Source organism: Microtus oregoni, unplaced genomic scaffold, assembly GCF_018167655.1.
Source record: "Microtus oregoni isolate MIOR12 unplaced genomic scaffold, Mior012 000115F_ref0000277, whole genome shotgun sequence".
NCBI classification, from domain to species: Eukaryota; Metazoa; Chordata; class Mammalia; order Rodentia; family Cricetidae; genus Microtus; species Microtus oregoni.
Genome location: NW_024544744.1, coordinates 2,177,763 through 2,203,797, shown reverse-complemented (window position 1 = coordinate 2,203,797; position 26,035 = coordinate 2,177,763). Strand labels below are relative to the sequence as shown.

The 26,035-nt window shown below is 41.4% G+C and overlaps 3 non-coding genes across 3 annotated transcripts; all 3 read left to right on the top strand.

Annotated features, from left to right (window-relative positions):
* Positions 1-11,165: 11,165 nt before the first annotated feature.
* On the top strand, positions 11,166-11,237 carry Trnaq-uug. The gene has a single exon. It is a non-coding gene; the product is annotated as a tRNA-Gln (tRNA).
* A 9,648-nt stretch (positions 11,238-20,885) lies between these two features.
* On the top strand, positions 20,886-20,957 carry Trnaq-uug. The gene has a single exon. It is a non-coding gene; the product is annotated as a tRNA-Gln (tRNA).
* A 2,966-nt stretch (positions 20,958-23,923) lies between these two features.
* Positions 23,924-23,995, top strand: Trnaq-uug. The gene has a single exon. It is a non-coding gene; the product is annotated as a tRNA-Gln (tRNA).
* The last annotated feature ends 2,040 nt before the right edge of the window (positions 23,996-26,035 follow it).

The following is a 26,035-nucleotide window of genomic DNA, read 5'->3' as shown; positions in this document are numbered from 1 at the left end:
TCTGACTTCTGAATCTTCATACCACTTCTGCTGCGAATCCCGGTGTCGGGGGTATATTTACCTTACTCTCGTTTTCCATCTTTCCCTTTTGATCGCGGCTGTTTACTTGCTTAGCTAATAATTTTGTTTTGTTTTGTTTTGTTTGAAATAAGTTCTCACTTTCGCCTCCAATTCTCCTGTCTCAGCGTTGTGAGTTCTGGGGTTAGGGTGTGAGCCGTCACACCTTGCCTATCTTCTTTAATTATCTTCTTTAAATGTTGGGGGAAAATCTGCTGGTTATTTATTTAAATACTGATGTATCTTTTCATTTTAAAATCCCCCCTTTACTCTTACTGTCCTTTATTAGGACAATCAATGTATAGGAAGGCCACATTTTCAGAATTAGGAGCAGACCATAAAGATTTATACACACACACACACACACATACACACTTTAAAGTGGTCTCCAGAGGGACCCAAAACGTTGCTCTCAGCAGGGCAGAGTGAGGATACTGTGGTTTCCATCCAACACTACTGTATTAATTCTGTTTACATTTCATTACCCCAGCCTGAGTCCAACGGGCTCAGCCTACAGCTGTGCAGTGGGCAGAGGAATCTCACCCAGGAAGTGACAGCAGATAATTTTTTCTGGTAATGGTTTACTCCAGCGAACAGCTAGTCATTCTGTTTGCAAAACTCAGAGAAATGCTTGGCTCATTTTTCTTTTTGTTGTTCCTCTCCCTCTCTATGTTGAAAATGTTGGGGTTTATGGCTTTAAACTTGTAGGTTTGAATACATGAAATATTGAATGCATCAATCCTATAAAGGAAAATTGAATTCTGCAGAGGGTGGTGTTGTATATCTATAATATCCATCTATAATTGCAGCAATCAGGAAGCTGAGACAGGAATATGGTACCAATCCAGCCTTGGGTACTCAGGGAGCTCCAGTCCAGCCTGGGTTAAGAGAACCTGTCAAAAAGAGGACAGAAGAAAGAAGGGGATAGCGAGAGGAAGCGAGAAGCGAGATGGCTGTGAGCACTGTGGGGAATTCCGTCAATATAATCTACAGTAGGCACCGCATGTGCTAAGAGGAGTAATAGAGAAGGAAACCATGGAGGTGCAGCCCATGAAGAGGGAGAATGAAAGGTGCTCTTGAGAGCCGGGCTAACGGGGGGCGGGGGGAGTAGAAGATAATTAGGGAGAAATGATGTTGATTTTGGAGAAAAACAAAACAGAAAGGAGTATGTGATATCAGATGCCATCCTGAGCTACCACAAGAGCTCCGAGGCAGGAAGCCGTGGGAGTAGAGGAATGAAAGTTAACCTGTCACTTGTGCTGCTGAGGGCAGACTGCAGGAGGCTGCCTTGGTTGGCTTATGATGTCATAGCCAAAAGAATGCACTGGGTGGCATATAAACAAGGAACATATCCACAGTTCTGGAGGCTGCCAAGTCCACATACAACAACTCCGCATTATTCCCGACACACTCTTAGGGCCCACATGGGATTTCCCACGCGTGTTACTTTACTTAAGATTCTGTTTTAAACTCAGATTTTCCTTCATTCTCTTCCGGCTTCTGTGAGGATAGATGGGATCTCACTCTGTAGCCCTGTGGCAGTTTTTCAACCACTTCAGCAGAAACACAACTGGAAAACTACTTTCCCAAAACTAACAAATAAGCAACCTAATTGAGACCAAGCCACTGATCTCCGTGGTGCTGAGGAGTCACAACAGCAGAAATAAGATACGTTCAGAGCTCCTTCTCTCAGTAAAAGCTTGCTGTTGTCAAATCCCTCATGAGGTTTCTGAAAAACAATTTATTCTGCCATAAATCACTTACTGCTGGCTGTTTCCTTTATCTCTATCCGAACATCTCTTTGCCACACTATGAGAGCTTGCGTATAAGCTTAGTTTCATTTCTTTTGCCTTGGAATTCTCCCCTCTTCTATCCACTCTCTGAGCAGGTAACTGAATTCTTCAGCTTTCCTCTGTAACTTTAATTCTTCCTGATATTTCTTTTCCTTACCTGTTTGGTTTGGGGATAATTCTTGTCAGATTTGAACAAAAGATTAGCTGATCCATTTACATTTTAAACACTGAAATTATATAACAGAACGTAAGCGCGTCACTTAAACAGCAGTGCATGGGATGCCCTTGCAGCCTTCACCCATCCTCTGAGCAGAACATGAACTTAGTGACTGCCAGTGGCCATCCCTTTTCCTCTTCTACTCAGGCAAGCCAAGTCCTCTTCAAAATCCTGCAATGGCATTCTGAGCACGCTCTCTTTATGTTTCTATTCTATACTATCTCTAATTTATGCTGCTTTTTCTCACCATTTGTGGGTTTTATCTGAAGGGAACAGTACTTGTGTAGTCTTCTACAACCTGACTTTAAAATTTAATATACCAAGCCGAGTGCTGGTTGCACGTGCCTTTATTCCCAGTACTGGGGAGGCAGAGGCAGGCATATTTCTGTGAGTTTGAGGTCAGCCTGGTCTACTAAGAGCAAGTTCTGGGACAGGTTCCAAAGCTACAGAGAAAACCTGTCTTTAAAAAAAGGGAAAAAAAAACACCATAAGCAAAAGCAACTTGAGGAGGAAATGGTTCATTTCAATTTACACCTCCAGGTAACAGTCCATGATTGAAGGAATTCAGGAAGGAACCTGAAGGCAGGAACTTCAAGGTCAATGAGAAATGCTGCTTGCGGGCTTGCTTCTCATGACTTGCTCAGTCTGTTTTCTTTTTTTTTTTTTTTTTTTTTTTGAGTATGAGTCCCCTAGTGCTGTGTGGTGTGCCACATAAAGTAGAAGCAGGCTGGCGAAAATACGTTCCTGCAAAATTTGATCTCTTGAAAAGTGTATTGAAGAAACACGTTGCATTCATACCAACTACTCAACTCATTTGCCTTGTCAAATTTTCTTAGGTAAGGCAGAAGAAAACAATGTGGCTTACAAATGTAAGATCTAATGTAAGAAACTCATCAACTTGTTCTCTACAACTGACCCACAACACCCAAGGGAAAGAGCGCGTGCCCACCTGGCATTGGTAGACTTGGGAAATTCAAAATTAAACCATCATCCATGTGACTCAGAATCATGAGATGTTGCTATGATCTATCACACAGATGACATCATAGTACATTTTCTTCCACCTCTCCCCTCCCTCTCTTTTGAGACAAGGAACAACTCAGCCTGGCTTCACGTTTGAGATATTCCTGCCTTAGCATCCAAGTACTGACACACCACCAGGCTCAGCTATCATTTCTCAATACACTTTCTGACTGTACGGATTGTAAACTCTATCACTGCTTGCCCTGCTGCCTCTAACAATGCATCTCTGGCTAACCTGGAACTCATTGTGTATACAAGACTGGCTGGCCTTGAACATGTGGTCATCCCGCTGCCTCAGCCTCCAGAGTGCTGGAGTAAACCGTCACACACAGTTTACTGTTTATTTATTTATTTTTATCATTTCTCTCCAAACAGTTTGCAATGTCAGTGTTTTTCTTCTTTTACACCCATCATTAAAAATTTATCACTGCCATGTTTCTGTAGCACATTCAAATCCCTCTATGCCCCATTTTCTTTCTTTCTTTCTTTCTTTCTTTCTTTCTTTCTTTCTTTCTTTCTTTAAGATTTCTGTCTCTTCCCCGCCACCGCCTCCCATTTCCCTCCCCTCCCCTAATCAAGTCCCCCTCCCTCATCAGCCCAAAGAGCAATCAGGGTTCCCTGCCCTGTGGGAAGTCCAAGGACCACCCACCTCCATCCAGTTCTAGTAAGGTGAGCATCCAACCTGCCTAGGCTCCCACAAAGCCAGTACGTGCAGTAGGATCAAAAACCCATTGCCATTGTTCTTGAGTTCTCAGTAGTCCTCATTGTCCGCTATGTTCAGCGAGTCCGGTTTTATCCCAGGCCTTTTCAGACCCAGGCCAGCTGGCCTTGGTGAGTTCCCAATAGAACATCCCCATTGTCTCAGTGTGTGGGTGCACCCCTCGCGGTCCTGAGTTCCTTGCTCGTGCTCTCTCTCCTTCTGCTCCTGATTTGGACCTTGAGATTTCTGTCCGGTGCGCCAATGTGGGTCTCTGTCTCTGTCTCCTTTCATCGCCTGATGAAGGTTAATATTCAGAAGGATGCCTATATGTTTTTCTTTGGGTTCTCCTTCTTATTTAGCTTCTCTAGGATCACTAAATATAGGCTCAATGTCCTTTATTTATGGCTAGAAACCAAATATGAGTGAGTACATCCCATGTTCTTCTTTTTAGGTCTGGCTTACCTCACTCAGGATAGTGTTTTCTATTTCCATCCATTTGCATGCAAAATTCAAGAAGTCCTTGTTTTTTACTGCTGAGTAATACTCTAATATGTATATATTCCATACTTTCTTCATCCATTCTTCCATTGAAGGGCATCTAGGTTGTTTCCAGGTTCTGGCTATTATAAACAATGCTGCTATGAATATAGTTGAGCATATACTTTTGTTGTATGATAGGGCATCTCTTGGGTATATTCCCAAGAGTGGTATTGCTGGGTCCAGGGGTAGGTTGATCCCGAATTTCCTGAGAAACCGCCACACTGCTTTCCAGAGTGGTTGCACAAGTTTGCATTCCCACCAGCAAGGGATGAGTGTACCCCTTTCTCCACAACCTCTCCAGCAAAGGCTATCATTGGAGTTTTTTATTTTAGCCATTCTGACAGGTGTAAGATGGTATCTTAAAGTTGTCTTGATTTGCATTTCCCTGATCGCTAAGGAAGTTGAGCATGACCTTAAGTGTCTTTTGGCCATTTGAACTTCTTCTGTTGAGAATTCTCTGTTCAGCTCAGTGCCCCATTTTGTAGTTGGGTTGATTAGCCTTTTACGGTCTAGTTTCTTGAGTTCTTTATATATTTTGGAGATCAGACCTCTGTCAGTGGCGGGGTTGGTGAAGATCCTCTCCCAGTCAGTGGGTTGCCTTTGTGTCTTAGTGACAGTGTCCTTTGCTTTACAGAAGCTTCTCGGTCTCAGGAGGTCCCATTTATTCAATGAGGCCCTTAATGTTTGTGCCGCTGGGGTTATACTATGCCCCATTTTCTAAGGTATAAAGCAATTTAGCAAAAACTGCACAAATTGGAAGGTATTCACACAATAGTAACTCCTAAACATAGACCATTTCCAAGTCAGAGGAAAGATGACAGGAGGAACTGCCACTAGCCACTACGTGTTGTTCAGTATGTTTTTACATCTTGTTGGTTTTGGCTGCAGATGTTTTGAATTTAGTCTCCTTTATTTCAACATTCATGGAGAATGAATGTCTGGGCTGGAACAATTTTAGCAGTACATTGACTCATTTTAGAATCAGACAGATTTCATATTAAAGATTTAACATTCCAGAAACACATGTCTTAACATACCAGATTATACACATTAAGAATTCACTCAAAAATATTTCAAACAAGTGCCTGGATAATATCATTACAGAAATGTAAAGGTATCTGGAAATATACATAATGTTCTTAAATTATTGGTATAGAAGGCAAATAGACTGGAAGAGGTGATATGAGAAGCTGGCAAGAAGGCTCAGCCAGTCAGGGAGTTTGGTGATGCACATAGACATTCCTAGGACCCACATGACATGAGGACAAAACAAATCCTGCTGCTTTCCCTCAGAGACAAGCACCATGGCAGATGCGCACACACACATACTCCAAACACTAAATAAAATTTAAAATAATAATAACTTTAGCATAGTTCTAAAACTTCTCAAACTACTTCACATATCAACAATTCTAGGTCCTGAATCAACCCTCTGCAATCATGCAGTTAATATTGTCATTGTACAGATGACATTAAGGTACTCCAAAAGGTCCGACAGTCCCAAGGTTACACTGATAATTAAAGCCAAAGCCTGTCACACAATGAAGCCAAATTTGTAACTTTTTGTTTCTTCATAATATTCAGTATAGTAGGCTACTTTTCCTTTTTGTCTTTCTTTGAAGGCATCTGTAGCACAATTAATAAAAACCCAGGGACAGCTATTGGGGTTCAAACTGAAGATCAGAAAAGCAAAACAGCCAGCCACTGGCTCTATCTCAGTCCCAAATGGCGATCCTGCCTCCAGGAATCTCAGGATGAGACTGTTCAAGAGCTGTCTCCTCCGACTTATATTCCTCTCTAGTGCTGGCAATAAAGGCGTGCACCACAACTGACCAGTTTCTATGGCAAACTAGTGTGGATACTGGAATTAAAGGTGTGTGTCACCCACTGCCTGGTCTGTCAGGCTGACCAATGGGGATACTTTACTCTCTGAACTTCAGGCAAGCTTTATTTATTAAAATACAAACGAAATATGACTATAGGTATCCATTGAATTCTTCTGCTGAATTATTTTTCTGTATGATAATAGTAGTAGGCATCAGATGAAGCAATAGCTGCCTAACACACAACTAACCAGGCTACAGTTCATCAGACGTTCATTTACATCATACACCCCCCCACCTCTGTTGCACCTCTGCCCTCATCCCTACAACCTAAGCCAAGCATAGCAGAGTGTCGGGGCTTCTGTAGACCTCGGTTTTCTTTTTTCTAGTCACTGTATATCAGACATGAAGAAGAACTGTAAAACCTGTCCACTCTCTGCATTTAGAGATGGGAAACCCAATTTCACCTATAAGCAAATTTATGGGAGCCTGGCTCCAGAAAGACTGACAAAGACTGCATGTCAGAAAGATAGAGATGAAGATTAAGGGAACTTGAAAAGGGAAAGGGAGCTTTTACCCAGGCATCTGGTTAAAATCTCTCGCCCCCTGAGAATCAAGATTTCTACAATTGTCAGGCTGTGGTAGTGCACACCCTTAATCCCAGCACTCAGGAGGCAGAGACCAGCAGATCTCTGTGAGTTTGAGAACAGCCTGGTCTACAGAGTAAGTTCCAGGACAGGCTCCAAAGTTACACTGAGAAAAAACTTGTCTCAAAAAAAAAAAAAAAAAAAAAAAGAATCCTACAATTAACACCTGCTTAAGGCCTTTCTCCTTCCTGACTATAAACTGGCAGATTTAGGAATTCTCGTTAGAAATTCTCATAAAAGAAGATGCAATCCCAGAGCCTCCTAATTGTATCATATCAGATTATAATCCTATCTGAGGCATCTCCAGAGCCACCCTATAATTTCAAATTGTAATTTGAGAGGCAACACAATAGGATGTACAGCTAGTACTTAGACACTGTGTGACACACACACTTTGCCCCCAGAAGTCATGCTCGAGAACCTGGAGTCTAAACTGTCTCACTTATGTGTCTGAGAATCTCTTTCTCTTAACCTCACGCTTAAAAATCTAGGTTTGAAATGTGTGCTGATAAGAGGTGCTTCATACTGGCTCATCAGGACATTCTTTTCCATGGGAGACCCAAGGATCTTGTCTGCCTGAATCAGGCTCACTGAAATAGTAACAGGAGTCCTCACTGCTGCAGGCAGCAACTCAGAGCTGTGGCCCTCCCTGTCTTAGCTGCCGCTGACAGGTGCACTTTTAGAGCTCAATGAATCACTATTGTGGCCATGAGAAAATCCCCTTGTGGTCCATGGCTCTACTAGCTGCATGCCCTTCTGGGGAAAGCATTGGATGGTACTCAGGTCTGGCAGTGCGAGGATGGATGCCTCTATCCTGCAAGAACAAAGGGCTGTAGGACACCAGGGTCAGCCAGAAGACTTGGGGCTAAAGAACGCTCCCACATCCTAGCCTTGGCGTCCACTTTCCCCTCCTCATCCAGAATACTCAATAGATAGGAGGTGCCTGAGATGCTGCCGAATGGCTTTTCCCTCACTATGTTTCTTTCTTCTTCAGTCTCTCTGTTGATTGCTCATATTTGGACATTTCTAATTTGAGCAGTTTTGAATAATCAGAACATTTTCCTCTAAATAGATTCTTATGAGGTGTGGGACTGAATGGTCACTAAATCCAATTGAATCATTTGTAAGAATTTGATCAAGTCCTGAGTACTGTCTGAGGTTTCTGTCCTGCCCAGTTCCCGCAATCATTAAGTCCCAAAGAAATCTCACAGAGGTCTACATTAGTTATAAACTGATTGGCCCATTAGCTCAGGCTTCTCATTAACTCTTATATCTAAATTACCCCATTATTCTTATCTGTGCTACCCACATGGCTTGGTACCTTTTCAGCAAGGCAGTCACTTCTTGCTTCTTCTGTGGATGGGTCAAGACTGCCAAGGAATGGGCTTCCTTCTTCCCTGTTCTCCTGTTCTCATTGACCCGCTTCTACTTCCTGTCTGGTTGTCCCAACGATACTTCCTGCCTGCCTACTGGCCAACCAGCATGCAGTTAAAATATAATTGACAGAATATAGATGAATTTCCCACACCACTTCCCCATCTTTTTTTTGTTTAAACAAGAACATCCTTAGTCCATTTTGGGGGGATGTGGGCATAGTTTTCCAAGCTATTTCCTGCTGGTTAGGGTGCTGATAATCTTATAGGGACCTAAAGAAAATTTATAATTATCATCAAGTCATGATTGGAGTATCCTGTGAGACTTGATCATCTCAGGCTTCAGTCTTGAATCTGTTCTGGATGTAGAACTCAGACATCTGGGCCATCTGCTCCTACCGGAGATTTCTCAGGTGGTCTTCCTTGATCAAACCTGATTTTTCTTAATTCAGAATGAATCCAGAGCCTCTAATTTCATGTGTATCAGAAGCAAGTCCTCTTCTCCAAAGTAACTTACCTATTGACTTGATTGTGTATAGAGTCAGAAGTTTAATACAGAATTAAACAGCGGATTTTCTACGGATCAGCCACAGTTCTTTTCTCTTTACAAGTCTCGCATTGGCTTCAATTACCCATGCACCCTACTGTTTGACTCCCACCAGGGTACACTACAAACATTTCAGTGAGACGCATACTTCCCATTTCTGAGCCGGCAGTTCTCCGGCCTTCTAACAATTTGTTTGCATTTGCCTATTCCATTGCTCTAGACGTCCACAAAGATCGTCAAGAATGAGACAGAGTTTCCCTTTCATTTTCCTGACCATGGTTAACGTGCTACACTCATCTCTTGTGATCTTCTAGCTCTTTCACATTCTGCATTTACAATCACACCCATAAATTTCAAAGCAGCCAGTCAACTTATGTTATAGTAAATGTGACCTATAAGAAAGTCTCATGCTGAGAGACATTCTTTTTGTACATTTTTATTGCAGTTACTAAATTGCTATATACTTGCAAAAAATCCACAAAAATCAAACACCACAAACAGCAAAAGTGAAAATTACTTCATTTCCAGGATGAAACCAAAATTTTGATGTATGTCTCTTCTACCTACATTGAAATGAATGTATCTTTCATATATTTTGACTTAGAAAATATAAGAATAATATTGGCAAAAAAGAAAAACACAAAGAAGCAAAAATAAACAAAAATGTCACAGCTCCCACATCCAAAGAGATAGTTTATTCTGAAGACAAATGTGAGCGATGCTGCCCTGGAACACAGGTTTCAGTTAGCTTAAATCCCATGCTACAGTGAAAAGCAATGTAGCTCATGACATTTCTATAGTAACAGAAGAAAGGTATAGGCCAAGGCACTTTTCAAATATATTTGTGAAAACACCAGAAAGTTGGGTTACAGTCAAGTGGAGAAATGTCTATTGTAGGCCCCAGATGCTATCTGATAGCATTACAAAGTTTTCAAATTAATAAATTCCAATTGGTTTTTATCTGTTAGATCAAAACATAGGTGGGCAAATAAATGACTCTTTATAGGGCTGTAGGTAGTCCAGGATAAACTGTAATAAATCTCTGGACCTGCTGCATTCCAGACTCTCCACATTACTGAAGTTCTATTCTGTCCATCTGCCTTTGCTTCCTCCAGGAAATCTCCTGCACACTGGACATTACACTTCAGCAACAACAGTGTTTTATTTGTTTAAACATAAATCCCTGTTCTCCAAACTCCCAAGCTGATGTGGGATTCTTTTCTGTATGCTGTAAATATATTTTCTTACCATTGATTAATGAATCTGTTTGGCAATGGCAGGACAAAGTATAGCAAGGCAGGATATCCAAGCAGAGGCAGAGGAGGACAGAAGGTGGAGTCAGAGAGATGCCATGGAGCCATGGAAGGAGGAAGATGCCAGAACATTATGGGTAAACCATGAAACTTGTGGTAAAATATAAAATAATAGAAATCTTTAATTTAAAACGTAAGAGCTAGCTTGGAATATGCCTGAGCCATTGGCCAACAATGTTATAATTAAGACAGTTTTGTGTGATTATTCAGGCCTGGGTGGCCAGGAAACAAAGGCAAAGTCTCTCTTTACACCAAGCCATCAAGTACCATGCACAACTGTCCAGTTATTTTCATGAGCAGTCAAATAGATCTGCATTATTCCTGATTCGTAGGATTGCATTCCTATTCTTAGACAGGCTTAAAACATTTCTAGACAACTTCTAATGGATATATTGGAAACATTGATTACTTTTAAATTAAGTTTTTAATAGGTGTGTGTGCATATGTGTGTTCCTGTCTGCATTTTGGAATGTGTACCACATGTGTGCACTGACCCTGGAGACCAGAAGAGGGAGTCAGATGTCCTGGTTCTGGAGGTGCTAGGGTGCTCATTGTTGCAGGGTCTGAGAACTGAACCCCAGACCTCCACAGGAGTAGCCATTGTTTTTAACTGCTCAAATATCCCTCCAGCATAGGGAGATTATTTTTATAGAAATAATCAAATCACAACTAGAATGAGTGTTAAACACTATTTCTCATGAGTGTTAAACTAAAAACTTCTCTTCCAAGGGGCCTTTTCCATGGTTATCGGAGAGGTTCCCCATGTAAAATTTACAAAAGTATGCGTTGTAATGGAAATTATCTGAGACTCCAGTTTTACCCCATACATCACACTATCTTTGCAATGGCCATGTCTAATTTTGCATGTCTTTAATTTCTCTTACTGACGTCCTAAATTGTATGATACAAGGCCTCATAAATCGAAGTCTACCCCTAATATCTTCTTCAGTCTAAGCCCTCAACAAGAGAGAGAGAGAGAGAGAGAGAGAGAGATGCAATTTCTCTTAATTAATGTGTTGCTTTGTCTCTCCCAACAAACAACTTTATCAAAATTGAAGCTTAACCTATCTCTTCCAAAGTTCAGTTTATACAAAGTTCCACAACTATGGTTACATATTCGTAACTTTTTGTCGGTCCCATGGTGTAATGGTTAGCACTCTGGACTTTGAATCCAGCGATCCGAGTTCAAATCTCGGTGGGACCTGTGAAGGCTCTTTTGTAAAGACCTTTTATAATTTCCAGCTGGCATCTAAACATTGAAAAACTTGTTCTTCTACTCCAATTGACATTGGACTCTCAAAACACAGACAAAGAGGTAACAAGGTCTGGAGAAAAACCTCCTGTCTAGGTGGAGATGACCCAACAGCTGGAGAGAACTACCTTCCTGTGACTGCCTGAGACCTCCTCAAACCCATGCCACTTGCTCCTGAGTCTCATATTTCTCTTTGTCTTTTTCCTGATTCGTGTCTTGGCACTACAAGAGAAAGACCATCTCCTGAGGGATGGAGCCAGGAAGCAACTATCTCTGCCAGGACCACAGGCCTGTCCCTGAAACTAAGCCTCTTCCAGGCTCCCCAGCCCAAGATGCTGCTTTGACAGCCTCTCTTCCAAACACACTGGTGAACAAACACCTCATGGCATCCCTTGGCAAACATTCTCCTAGAGAAATAGCAGCCTGAACCTGCAATGTCAAGGAGGAATGAGCTGATAGACAGTGTTATGATTTGCTGGCCTGGTTTGTCACCTGGGTACCCTGTCCCTTTAAGAAATAAGCCCCGCCCTCTCCCAACCCCTCCCCTTTCTCCCAAGGATGGGGATATCTGCCTCCTTCTGTTCTTTCTCTTTGGATATCTCTCCTGAAGAAATATATTTCTCGTCTCCATTTCTCTGCCTCTCTTTCTTCTTCCTCTTTCTCTCCTCCCTTTCTTTTTTCCTCCTGACCCACTAAATAAACTCTATACCCAAACTCTCGCTGTATATGTCGAATAATTCTGTCTCTCAAAAGCAAAGGTGACCCGCCAAAAACTTAGGGGACCTGCTGAGGCCTGGGGGACCCAATTAGATCTCGGGTCACCCACCAAGGTTTCAGATCACCTGCCACTACCCATCGTGGGACCAGCTACCCCTTGTGGGAATAGCCTTTCTCCGAGTCCTCTCTTGTATCTTTAAAAAACTTTAACATTGGTGTGTGACTCTACCCAGCTCCCTCCATGTTCTCTCCCACCCGCAGACAGGCCTGCTGAGGACATGCAGGGATCCTGGAATTGAACCACTTTCCAACGTTGCTGTTAGTTAGGTTCCCTACCAACTTCTTTCTAATATCTATCAGCAAACATGACTGCAATGTATTACCCCTGGCATCTCATGCCCATCTGCTTTTCCTTTCGCTGGGCAGCTCCTTGCCACCTGCCTGTAAATGCTCTTTTTCTCTCGTTTCTATTCCTTCTACTCTATCTCAGCCACCACTACTGCTGGTCCCGCAGAAACAGGGAAGATTAGTCAGATCCACAAAGCAGCTGTTTACAGTTCCAGGCTTTGCTCCTCACCATGGCTGGTGGCTCAGTGATGCAGTGACTTATGGTGCTGAGGAATTTTCCTCTCTAACTCTTGTATGAAAGAATGTGTGGCCACATGGATGTAATTCTGTTTCAAATGTATGTTTTATAAAGCCTCTATGTCTCTCCTATTATTATATTTAAAATTATGGCTCTAAAAATGTGGTTTCTCCATATAAATGTGACTGCTGCCACTTTGACTAAGGTCAGGTGCGAACGTGAGTATCATTACTACAGAATCTCGGCATCCAGATTGGCCCCTTCAAGAAGCAGATATTCAATTTCTAGTGAAAATTTCAAGTGAAACAAAGCATGAGGTGGGTTGAATGCATAGGGGCAGAAGGGCAGAAAGGAAGGCTGAGGTCGTATTTAACTAATATTGCTGTGAATTTAAAACATTGGGGGCAGAAATTATGTAGGCCCAGAAATCACAAAAACACAAAACAAATAAACAAAGAGGAAAAACTGAATGAGATAATAGGTAGATTAGTGTGAACTTATTCACATTAATAATAATATTAGTGAGTAATAGAGTGAATATTTGTGAGATATTATTCATCAATAATTTACATTGGTATAGATTTTTGTATGTTGATACAGGTTCAAATTGTATTTGTTATATTGAATATGTTCCTATTTCTGTTTACAATGTTTGTACACCTGTGCAAAGTTATTTTGTCAGATTTTGTGCCTGCATATTTCTACCTCTGTTTAAGACATTTTGTAAATTGATACAATGTTAAAATATATTTACCATATTGCATTATACATGTTTACCTCTGATCAAGATATTTATACATTGTTTACATTTTGAAGTCATTGTCCTCCTTTACTGCACAGTTGTTTAAAGATTGTATAATATTCTGCTATGAAGTCTTAATCTTTAAGTTATATAAGTATTAAGTATTATAGGTCAATAGTCATTCATGTTTGTTATACTTTTAGTAAGACTAATTAGGTTCTTTAGAGACATAGAGATTGTATTCTGCATAGATAGGTAATCTTCAACCACTACAAAGATCTGTAGAACATGGCATTTAAACAACGTACGATTCTGTTCACTTGAGACATGATCACTCCTGGAAACACCAATCTATTTCTGAGAGAATGCTGAGCACTGAAGACACTCCACTAGAGTTTGTTTTCTTCTTGGCACAACTGGCCTTTGGGCAAGGAACTGTCAATGCCTTAACCACTGACAAAGTGCATGATGTCTGGACTGAAGAAGCAGGATACATGAAAAAGACTACCAGACCTTGCCAAGACAGGGTAAGATGGTTTTTAAAATTTTTTCTGCCTCTGAAAATGGTCTGTCATTTACTCTAGGCTCAGAAAAGTTGGTTGTCTCAGCATGTCAAATGAGACTTTGGGTGATTGCTCAGGCAGTCAGTTGTCTCTGTCATCTACTGCACATTTTGGATGCTGCTTTATTGCACTTTCTGCCTACTCAAGTAATATTATCCCCCTTCTCAGGCCTTCAATGGGGTTGAAGACTAGCAAGTCATAGTTACTGTCCTTTTATGATCTAGCCCAGCCATTTCCAATACAAGACTTAGACTCCTTAGAATAGAATGTTTATTAAAATATTAGGATATGTTCCTTGCTTAATATTGTTTATGCTGGCAGTAACTTAAACTATATGCTTTAACTATATACCTATCTATTCCTAATGTACATAGTATTTGTATTTTTGTATTGGGTTTGGGACTCTCTTATTTAAATAAAAGAAGAAGAGCCAGGCGTTGGTGGTGTGTGCCTTTAATTCCAGCAATCGGTAGGCAGAGGCAGGCAGATCTTTGTGAGTTTGAGGCCAGTCTGGACTACAAGAGCTAGTTCTAGGAGAGGCTCCGAAGCCACAGAGCAACCCTGTCTCGAAAAACAAAACAAGCAAACAAAAAAACTAAAAACAAAAGGGGGAGGTGCTGTGGGAGCTGTACAGCCAATAGCCTTTAAGATACCAGCCCATTGAGTGTTGTCTCTTCTACTATAACTACAGCTGTAAAGCATGTTCTCTCTCTTTCTTTCTCTCTCTTTCTCTCTCTCTTGCTTCCAGCTGCTAGATTGGGTTTCTGTTCCCCATACTTAAAGAGAACTATATCTAGGATTGTGATCTGTGAGTCTACCCCTAAATAAATGACCCTTTATTTTACATAATTCTGATTATATTATGTCCATAATTATGTGGGATTATTTTGTAACTTCTGCCACCACATTGCCATGGTATCTTAGCAATCAACAACAGTTGCTTGCAATGAATTCCATATTATCACATTATAAAGAGAATAACCTTGAGGTTGAGTATGAGTCCCCTCGTGCTGTGTGCCACGTAAAGTAGAAGTGAACTGACCACCATGCGTTCCTGCACAACTTGATCTCTTGACAAAAGTCTTGTAGAAACATGTTTCATTTATACTAACTACTCAACTCGTTTGCCTTGTCTAATTTTCTTAGGTAAGGCAGAAGAAAACAATGTGGTTCCCAAACATAAGATCTAATGTAAGAAACTCATCAACTTGTTCTCTATAACTAACCCACAAAACCCAAGGAGAACAGCTCATGCCCACCTAGCATTGGTAGACTTGGAAAATTCTGAATTGCATCCTTGTTTATGTGACCCAAGATCCTGAGATGTTGCTATGATCTATCACACAGATGACATCATAGTACATTTTCTTCCACCTCTCCCCTCCCTCTCTTTTGAGACAAGGAACAACTCAGCCTGGCTTCACGTTTGAGATCTTCCAGCCTTAGCATCCAAGTACTGACACACCACCAGGCTCAGCTATCATTTCTCAATACACTTTCTGACTTTACGGATTGCAAACACTATCACTGCTTGCCCTGCTGCTTCTAACAATGCATCTCTGACTAGCCTGGAACTCAATGTGTATACAAGACTGGCTGGCCTTGAACATGTGGTCATCCCACTGCCTCAGTCTCCAGAGTGCTAGAATTACTGGAAGAGTGCTGGAGTAAATCATCACACAGTTTGCAGGTTTTTTTCATTTTTTCCAAACATTTTGCAACATCAATATTTTTCTTCTTTTACACTCATCATTAAAAATTTATCACTGCCATGTTTCTGTAGCATATCCAAAATGTTCAATGCCTCATTTTCTAGAATATAAAGCAACTTAGCAAAAATGAACAAATTGGAAGTTATTCACAAACAGTAACTCCCAAACAGCGACAGTTTCCAAGTTAGAGGAAGGATGACGGGAGGAACTGCCACTAGCCACTATGTGTGGGACAATATGTTTTCACAACTTGTTGATTTTGGCTGCAGAAGTCTTGAATGTAGTCTCCTTTATTTCAACTTCCATGGAGAATGAATGCCTGAGCTGGAACAATCTTAGCAGTGCATTGATTCATTTTAGAATTAGACAGATTTCATATTAAAGATTTAACATTCCAGAAACACATGTCTTAAAATATCATACCATACACATTAAACATTCGTTCAAAAAATATTTCAAATAAGTGCCTGGATAATGTCATTACAGAAAGATAAAAGTATCTGAAAATATATGTAATGTAATGTATTGTTATAGAAGGCAAATAGACTGCTAAAGATGATACTAGAAGCTGGCAAGATGGCTCAGCCCATAGGCAGCTTGGGGATGTACATGGACATTCCTAGGACCCACATGACATGAGGACAAAACAAACCCTGCTGCTTTCCCTCAGAGCACAAGCACCATGGCAGATGCACACACACATACACCGAACACTAAATAAAACTTAAAATAATAACAACAACTTTAGCATAACTTTAAAATTTCTCAAACTGCTTAACATATCAACAATCCTAGGTCCTGAATCAACCCTCTGCAATTATGCAGTTAGTATTGTCATTGTACAGATGATGACTTTAAGGCACTCCAAAAGTTTTGATAGTTTCAAGGTTCCACTGATAATTAATGTCAAAGCCTGTCACACAATAGAGCCAATATTGTAACTTTTTGTTTCTTCATAATGTCCAGTATACTTTTCCTTTTTGTCTTTCTTTGGAGGTATCTGTAGCATAATTAATAAAAACCCAGGGACAGCTATTGGGGTTCAAACTGAAGATCAGAAAAGCAAAACAGCCAGCCACTGGCTCTACCTCAGTCACAAATGCCAATCCTTTCTCCACGAATCTTAGAATGAGACTGTTCAAGAGCTGTCTCCTCCATCTTATATTCCTCTCTAGTGCTGGAATTAAAGGTGTGCACCACTACAAAATGGTTTCTATGTCGAACTAGGGTAGATACTGGGATTAAAGGTTTGTGTTGCCACTGCCTGGTCTGTAAGGCTGACTCTCTGAAATTCAGGCAAGCTTTATTTATTAAAATACAAACGTAAAATGACTACAGGTATCCACTGAATTCTTCTGCTGAATTATTTTTCTGTATGATAAAAGTAGTTGGCATCAGATGAAGCAATAGCTGCCTAACACACAACTAACCAGGCTACAGTTCATCAGACGTTCATTAACATCATACACCCCCCACCTCTGTTGCACCTCTGCCCTCATCCCTACCACCTAAAACAAGCATAACAGATTGTCAGGGCATTTGTAGACCACAGCTTTCTTTTTCCTAGTACTGTATATCAGACATGAAGAACTGTAAAAACAGTCCATTCTCTGCATTTACAGATGAGAAACCCAATTTTGCCTATAAACAAATCTATGGGAGCCTGGCTCCAGAAAAATAACAAAGTCTGCCTGTGAGACAAGATAGAGAAGCTGAAGACTAAGGGAACTTGAAAAGGGAAAGGAAGCTTTTACCCAGGCATCTGGTTAAAATCTCTCACCAGCTGAGAATCAAGATTTCTACAATTGCTAGGCAGTGGTGGCACCAGTCTATAATGCCAGCACTCGGGAGCCAGAGGCAGGCAGATCTTAGTGAGTTCGAGACCAGTCTGGTCTACAAAGCTGGTGCCAGGAGAGGCTCCAAAACTACACAAGGAAAAAAGAAACCTTGTCTTGAAAAACCGGAAAAATGAATTCTACAATCAACCCCTGCTTAAGGCCTTTCTCCTTCCTGACTAAACCTGCAGATTTAGGAATTCTCATTAGAAATTCTCATGAAGAAGGTGAAGTCCCAGAGGCTCCTAATTATATGATATCAGATAGTAATCCCATATGAGGCATCTCTAGAACCACCTTACAATTTCACATTGTAATTTCAAAATGGGATGTACAGCTAGCACTTAGACACTGTGTGACACACACACTCCGCCCCCCAGAACCCAGAAGCCATGCTCTAGAGCCTGGACTCTATACCATCTCACAGTGTTTCAGAGAATCTCTTTCTCTTAATCTCATGCTTAAATATCTAGGGTCGAAATGTGTGCTGATAAGAGGTGCTCCACACTGGCTCTTCAGCACACTCTTTTCTGAGGGAAACCCAAGGATCTTGTCGGCCTGAATCAGGCTCACTGAAATAGTAACAGGAGTCCTCACTGCTGCAGGCAGCAACTCAGAGCTGTGCCCCTCCCTGTCTTAGCTGCCGCTGACAGGTGCACTTTTAGAGCTCAGTGAATCACTATTGTGGCTGTGAGAAAATCCCCTTGTGGTCCATGGCTCTACTAGCTGCATGCCTTTCTGGGGAAGGCATTGGATGGTGCTCAGGTCTGGCAGTGTGAGGCTGGATGTCTCGACAGCCAGAAGACTGGGGGCAAAAGAACCCTCCCACATCCTAGCCTTGGAATTCACTTTGCCTTCTTCATCCAGAGTACTCAACAGATAGGAGATGCCTGAGATGTTGCCGAATGGCTCTTTCCTCACTATTTTTCTTTCTTCTTCAGTCTCTCTGTTGATTGCTCATAAATGGGCATTTCTATTTCGAACAGTTTTGAATAATCAGAACATTTCCCTCAAAGAGATTTTTAGCAGGTCTTGGACTGACTGGTAACTAAATCTAATTCAATCTTATGTAAGAAATTTGCTCAAGACCTGAGATCATCAAGAATGAGACAGAGCTTCCGTTTCATCTTCCTGTCCATGGTTAACATGCTACACTCATCTCTTGTGTTCTTCTAGTGCCTCCACATTCTACATTTACAATCACACCCATTATTTTCAAAGCAGCCAGTCAACTTATGTTATAGTAAATGTGACCTATAAGAAAGTCTTCTACTGAGACACATTCTTTTTGTACATTTTTATTGCTGTTACTCAATTAGTATATACTTGCAAAAAGCCAACAAAAGTCAAACACCACAAACATAGCAAAAGTGAAAATTACTTCATCTCCAGGATGAAACCAAAATTTTGATGTATATCTCTTCTACCTACATTGAAATGAATGTATCTTTCATACATTATGACTTATAAAATATAATAACATTATTGGCAAAAACCAAAAACACAAACAAGCAAAAATAAACAAAAAAAAGACACAGCTCTCACATCCAAAGATATAGTTTATTCTGAAGACAAATATGAGTGATGCTGCCCTGGAACACAGGTTTCAGTTAGCTTAAATCCCATGTTCCAGTGAAGAGCAATGTAGCCTCATGACGTTTCTATAGTAACAGAAGAAAGGTATAGGCCAAGGCACTTTCAAATACATTTGTGAAAACATCAGAAGGGTGGGTTACTGTCAAACGGAGAAATGTCCGTTGTAGGCCCCAGATGCTGTCTGATAGCATTACAAAGTTTTCAAATTAATAAATTCCAATTGGTTTTTATCTGTTGGACCAAAACATAGGTGGGCAAATAAATGACTCTTTATAGGGCTGTAGGTAGTCCAGGATAAACTGTAATAAATCTCTGGACCTGCTGCATTCCAGACTCTCCACATTACTGAAGTTCTATTCTGCCCATCTGCCTTTGCTTCCTCCAGGAAATCTCCTGCACACTGGACATTACACGTCAGCAACAACAGTGTCTTATTTGTTTAAACATAAATCCCTGTTCTCCAAACTCACAAACTCATGTGGGATTCTTTTCTGTATGCTGTAAACATGTTTTATTCCCATTGGATAATGAAGAAGCTGTTTGGCATAGTATTACCATTGGTTAATAAAGAAGCTATTTGGCCTATGGCAGGACAGAGTATAGCAATGCGGGAAATCCAAGCAGAGACAGAGGAGGACAGAAGGTGGAGTCAGGGAGATGCCATGGAGTTTGGAAGGAGGAAGATGCCAGAATGTTACTGGTAAACCATGAACAGCATGGCATAATATAAAATAATAAAAATGGTTAATTTAAGATGGAAGAGCTAGCTAGGAATATGCCTGAGCGATTAGCAAAGCAATGTTATAATTAATACAGTTTTGTGTGATTATTCGGGCCTGAGTGGCCAGGAAACAGAGGCAAAGTCTCTGTTTACATCAAGCCATCAAGTACACAACTTGCACAACTGTCCCGTTCTCTCTATGGGCAGTCAAATAGATCTGCATTATTCTAGCTTTGTAAGATTGCATTCTTATTCTTAGACAGGCTTAAAACATTTCTGGACAAGTTTTAGAGGAAAAACTGCAAACATAGATTATTTTTAAATTTTTTTTTATTGTGTGTGTATGTTTGTGTGTGTGTGTGTGTGTGTGTGTGTGTGTGTGTGTGTGTGTGTTCCTGTCTGCATTCCCGAATGTGTTCTACATGTGTGCACTGGTCCTGGAGACCAGAAGAGGGAGTCAGATGTCCTGGTTCTGGGGGTGCTAAGGTGTTCATTGTTGCAGGGTCTGAGAACTGAACCCCAGACCTCCACCAAAGTAGCCACTGTTTTTAACTGCTCAACCCTCCCTCCTGCACAGGGAGATTATTTTTATAAACATTATCAAATCACATGATATAATCAATGTTAAACACTATTTCTCATGAGTGTTAACCATCAAAATTTCTCTTCTGAAGGGCCTTTTCCATGGTTTTAGTTGAGGTTCCTCTATGTAAAATGTGTTTTTGTAAAACTTGCAAAAGTGTGTATTATAATGAAAATTATCTGAGACTCAGTAGGAAAGCTTGGCTTCAGTTTTACCCGATACCTCACACAATCATCACAATAGTGGTATCTAACTTTGCGTTGGTGTCTGTCATTTCTCTTACAGACATCCTAAATTATATAATACATGTCCTCATAAATCTAAATCTACCCCTGCTGTCTTCTCCAGTCTAAACCCTCAACAGGAGAGAAAGAGAGAGACAAAGAGAAAAAGAGAGAGAGAGAGCTACAATTTCTCTTAATTAATGTGTCGCTTTGTCTCTCTCAACAAACAACTTTATCAAAATTAAAGCTTAACCTATCTCTTCTAAAGTTTAGTTTATACAAAGTTCCACAACTATGGTTACATATTCACAACTTTTTGTCGGTCCCATGGTGTAATGGTTAGCACTCTGGACTTTGAATCCAGCAATCCGAGTTCAAATCTCGGTGGGACCTTTTGTAAAGACCTTTCATAATTTTCAGCCTGGCATCATACGTGGAAGAACTTGTTCTTCTACTCCATGTGACATTGGACTCTCAAAACACAGACACAGAGGCAACAAGGCCTGGAGAAAACCTCCTGTCTAGTTAGAGACACTGGGGAATAAACACCTCATGGCCCTAAGCAAACATTCCCCTGGAGAAACAACAGCCTGAACCTGCAATGTTGACTAGGAATGAGCTGATAGATAGTGTTATGATTTGCTGGCCTGGCTTGTCAACTGTCCCTGTCCCTTTAAGAGATAAGCCCCGCCCTCTCCCTCTCCCTCCCGTTTCCCTGAGGGAATGGATGGCTGTCTCCTCCAGCCTGTTCTCTCTCTTTGCATCGGTCTCCTGAAGAAGTAATTTCTGTTGTCTCTCTCTCCTCCTCCTTCTCCCCTTCCCCCTTTCCTTTTTCCTCCATAACCCACTAAATAAACTCTACACAAACTGTCTCTCTGTGTCCCGAATCATTCTGACCTTCACCTATCAAGGTGACCCTCCAAAGACTCAGGGGACATGCCAAGGCCTGGGAGACCCCATTAGATTTCGGGTCACTCACCAAGGTTTCAGATCACCTGCCGCTACTCATCATTGGACCGGTCTTTCCCCCAGTCTCCTCTTGTATCTTTAAAAATGTATAACATTGGTGCATGACTCCGCCAGGCTTTCTCCATGCTCCCTCCCACCCACAGGCAGGTTGTCTGAGAGGACCCTAGAATAGAACCACTTTCCAACATTGCAAACAGGTTTCCTACCAACTTCTTTCTAATTTCTACCAGCAAACATGACTGCCGGTGTATTGCCCCTGGCATCTCATGCCCATCTGCTTTTCCTTTCGCTGGGCAGCCCCTTGCCACCCGCCTGTAAATACTCATTTTAATCTCATTCCTATTCCTTTTATTTTATCTCTGCCATCACTACTGCTGGTCCCACAGAAAGCAGCAAGATAAATCGGATCCACGAATCAGCTGTTTACAATTCCAGCCTTTGCTCCTCACCATGGCTGGTGGTATGGCGGCTCGGTGATGCAGTGGCTTATGGTGCTGAGTATTTTCCTCTCACCTCATGTATGAAAGAATGTGTGAATGGTGTGGCCACACAGGTGTAATTCTGTTTCAAATGTTTATTCCGTACAGCCTCTATGTCTCTCTTGTTGTTATATTTAAAACTCTCTCCGCTCTAAAAATGTGGTTTCTCCATACAACATGTGAGTGCCACCATTTTCACGAACGTCAGGTGACCTCACCGCCATCTTAACTAAGAGAAGGTCAAGTGACCAAATCCCACCATCTTTACTGAGGTATCCTTGCCTAGTCTTGCAGTTTACTTACATTTTTGTCTCTAAATTCCTCTTACTCTTCCCTGTCCTCTTTCTCTCTGCCCTTTTTCTCTTCCTAAACTTGACTTTGTCCTATGTTTTGCCAACACCTTGCCAGGTCCAAGAGACACCAGACAGTTCCATACCACAAACCTTGAACAGGAGTAAAGAGACCAACTACCCTAGGATGTAATCAGCTTTCTCTGGTCTTCCCCACAAGATGATGCTCACAAATAAGAATCCGCCGTCCCAATTCCTTTTACCTGTTGTGCCTAAACTCCTGCCTTTTTATTATAAGAAAGAGATGGGAATGTTAAGATCTGCTGGCATAGTCTGTCACCTGAGTACTTTGTCCCTTTTATAAACAAGCCCTGCCCCCTCCCAAGCCATCCCCTTCCACCTGGGGAAGTTGATATCCCTCCTCTTCCAGCTTGTGCTCTCTCTTTTCATCTCTTTCCTAAAAAAGTAACTTCTGTTCTCTCTCTCTTCCCTCTCCCCCTCTCTCTGCCTCTCTTTCTTCTTCCTCCTTCTCCCCTTCCTTCTTTCCTTTGACCTCCGTAACACACTAAATAAATTGTATACCCAAACTCTCTCTGTGTATGGTGCATCTTTCTGTCTCTCACCCACAGAGGGGTCTCCCATCTGCCAAGGTGACTTACCAAGGCCTCAGTGGGACCCACAGTGGCCTTCGGACCTGTTACCCCTCGTGAGACCACAGCACCTCATGCAACCAGCCTTCCACCACCACCCCAACACCCTTATATCTTTAAAAAAGAATAACAGACAGTCCTGAGGGGAAGGGAGGGCAGCCAAATTTCAACAAGAATCCAGCTAAGCCAGTTCAGGCCCAATTACCTACTGTTGATACCTAATCGGGTCTCTCTCTAACCTTGCTATCTAGTCAAAAATCACTTCAGGAATTTCCTGTCTAGTAACCCTTACCCTACCATCAGCTGTGAATCCACAGCTGTTCCAGTTATATCTGGATTTAAGGGTCTCAGGACATAACCCCAGGCCATCCACAAGAACAGCCAGTGTTCTTAACTGTTGAACCCTCCCTCTAGCACAGAGAGTTTATTTTCATAGACAATGTCAAATCACATGCTAGAATGATATTCCTCATGAGTGTTAAATGTCTAAATTTCTCTTCTGAGGGGTCCTTTCCACGGTCTTAGTAGAGGTTCCTCTATGTAACATGTGTTTTTGTAAAATTTTCAAAACTATGTATTATAATGGAAATTACCTGAGACTCAGAAGGAAAGCTTTGCTCCAGTTTCACCCTATATGTCACACAAGCTTTGCAATGGCCGTGTCTAACTTTTCATTGGTGTCTCTCATTTTTCTACAGATGTCCTAACTGTGTAAGAAGAAGCCTCATTAATCTAAGTCTACCCCAGACTATCTTCTCTAGACTAAGCCCTCAACAGAAGAGAGAGAGAGAGAGAGAGAGAGAGACAGAGACAGAGACAGAGAAAAAGAGAGAAATAGAGCAGCAATTTCTCTTAATGAATGTGTTGCTTTGTCTCTCCCAACAAACAACTTTATCAGAATTGATATCTCTTCCAAAGTTCAGTTTATACAAAGTTCCACAACTATGGTTGCATATTTATTTCTTTTTGTCGGTCCCATGGTGTAATGGTTAGCACTTTGGACTTTGAATCCATCAATCCGAGTTCAAATCTCGGTGGGACCTTATGAAGGCTCTTTTGTAAAGATATTTCATAATTTCCAGCCTGGCATCATATGTGGAAAAACTTGCTCTTCTACTCCATGTGACACTGGACTCTGAAAACACAGACACAGAGGTAACAAGGCCTGGAGAAACCCTCCTTCTAGGTGGAGATGCCCCAACAGCTAGGAGAGAACCCCCTTCCTGTGATGGCCTGTGACCTCCTCAACCCCACCCTGCTTGCTCCTGAATCTCATATTTCTCTTTGTCTTTTTCCTGATTTGTGTCCTGGCACTGCAAGAAAAAGATCATCTCCCACGGGCTGGAACAACAAAGTAGCTGTCTCTGCCAGGACCACAGGCCCAGCTCTGAAACTTAACGGGCTCTCCAGCCCAAGATGCTGCTTTGACAGCATCCCTTCCAAACACACTGGTAAACAAACACCTCATGGCATCCCTTAGCAAACATTCTCCTGGAGAAACAACATCCTGAACCTGCAATGTAGACTAGGAATGAACTGATAGACAGTCCTAGGAGGAAGGGAGGGCAGAAAAATTTCAACAAGAATCCGGCTAAGCCAGTTTAGGCCCAATTTTCTACTGTTGATACCTAACCTTGCTATCTAGTCAAAATCACTTTAGGAATCCTCCCCCCCCCCCCCCCCCCGCACCACCCACCCAATAACCCTTATCATACCATCAGCTGTGAATCTGCAGCTGTTCCTGTTATATCTGGATTTAAGTTCAATCTCTCCTCCCTATTGTTGAACCCTTCCATATAGAGTTCTGCCTGTTTAACACCATTTGGTACAAATTTTGATACTTCTCTCAAAGAAACCCACCACAAGATTTAGGGTGTGATCAGCCTAAGAGAAGACATATCAGGAGTGGTGGTCTAGACAAACTCATGACAGCCAGTTTCCTGAGGAAACCAAAACAGACTCTCGATCCTGTCCTAAAAAATAAAGGTGAGCCGGGCGATGGTGGCGCACGCCTTTAATCCCAGCACTCGGGAGGCAGAGGTAGGCTGATCTCTGTGAGTTCGAGACCAGCCTGGTCTACAGAGCTAGTTCCAGGACAGGCTCCAAAGCCACAGAGAAACCCTGTCTCGAAAAACCAAAAAAAAAATAAAATAAAATAAAGGTGATGACACAGTGATAGAATAAAATATAAAAACCTTACAATCATCGCAATAAAAACAAATAAAAAAATTCACTTGAATCAAATTCAACAACCTTGCATGATTTAAAAACAAGCAAAACAAAAACCTTTCAACAGATTAGAGGTAGCAGGAATAAGTTTCAACACAAAAAAAGGCCATAGACAACACACCCTTTGTAAATGTCACACTCAGGAAAAGAAGTGTAAAGGGCTTTCCTCTGCATCCAGGTCAAGAGGTGTTTACTCTCTCCAATTCTTTTCAGCATAGTATTGGAAGTATGGACCTCTAGCAACCAGACAAGAGAAAAATAATAATAATAAAGAAGAATACTGATAGGGAAGAAAGAAATAAGAATATCTTTCACTCCCCATTACCTTAATTTTTATTTTAAAAAAGAAGAAATATAGAAATTATCTATATTTGCTAATGAGATGATTTTATATAGACAAAATCCAAAAACCTTCTCTGAAAAACTGTTTGAATTTATAAAGTCAATGAAGTTGAGGACATGAAATGTGCTTTAACAAACTAATAGTGTTCTGTGTAGTAATAATATAGTGTCTGAAAATGAAATTAAGAAATCTCTGCCCAGGCAGTGATAGTTCACACTTTTAATCCCAAAAGACAGAGGCAGGCAGATCTCTAAACTAGAGGCCAGCCTGGTCTACAGAGCACATTCCAGGACAGAGAAACCCTGCCTCACAAAGGAAGAAAGGAAGAAGAGAGGGAGGATGGAGGAAGGAAGGAAAGAAAGAGAGATGGGGGAAGGAAGGAAGGAAGGGAGGGAGGGAGGGAGGGAGGGAGGGAGGGAAGGAAGGAAGGAACAAACTCCAGAACTTGTTATATTTTGTTTGTGATCTAACAAATAAAGCTTGCTTGAAGATCAGAGTGTGGAGCTAGCCA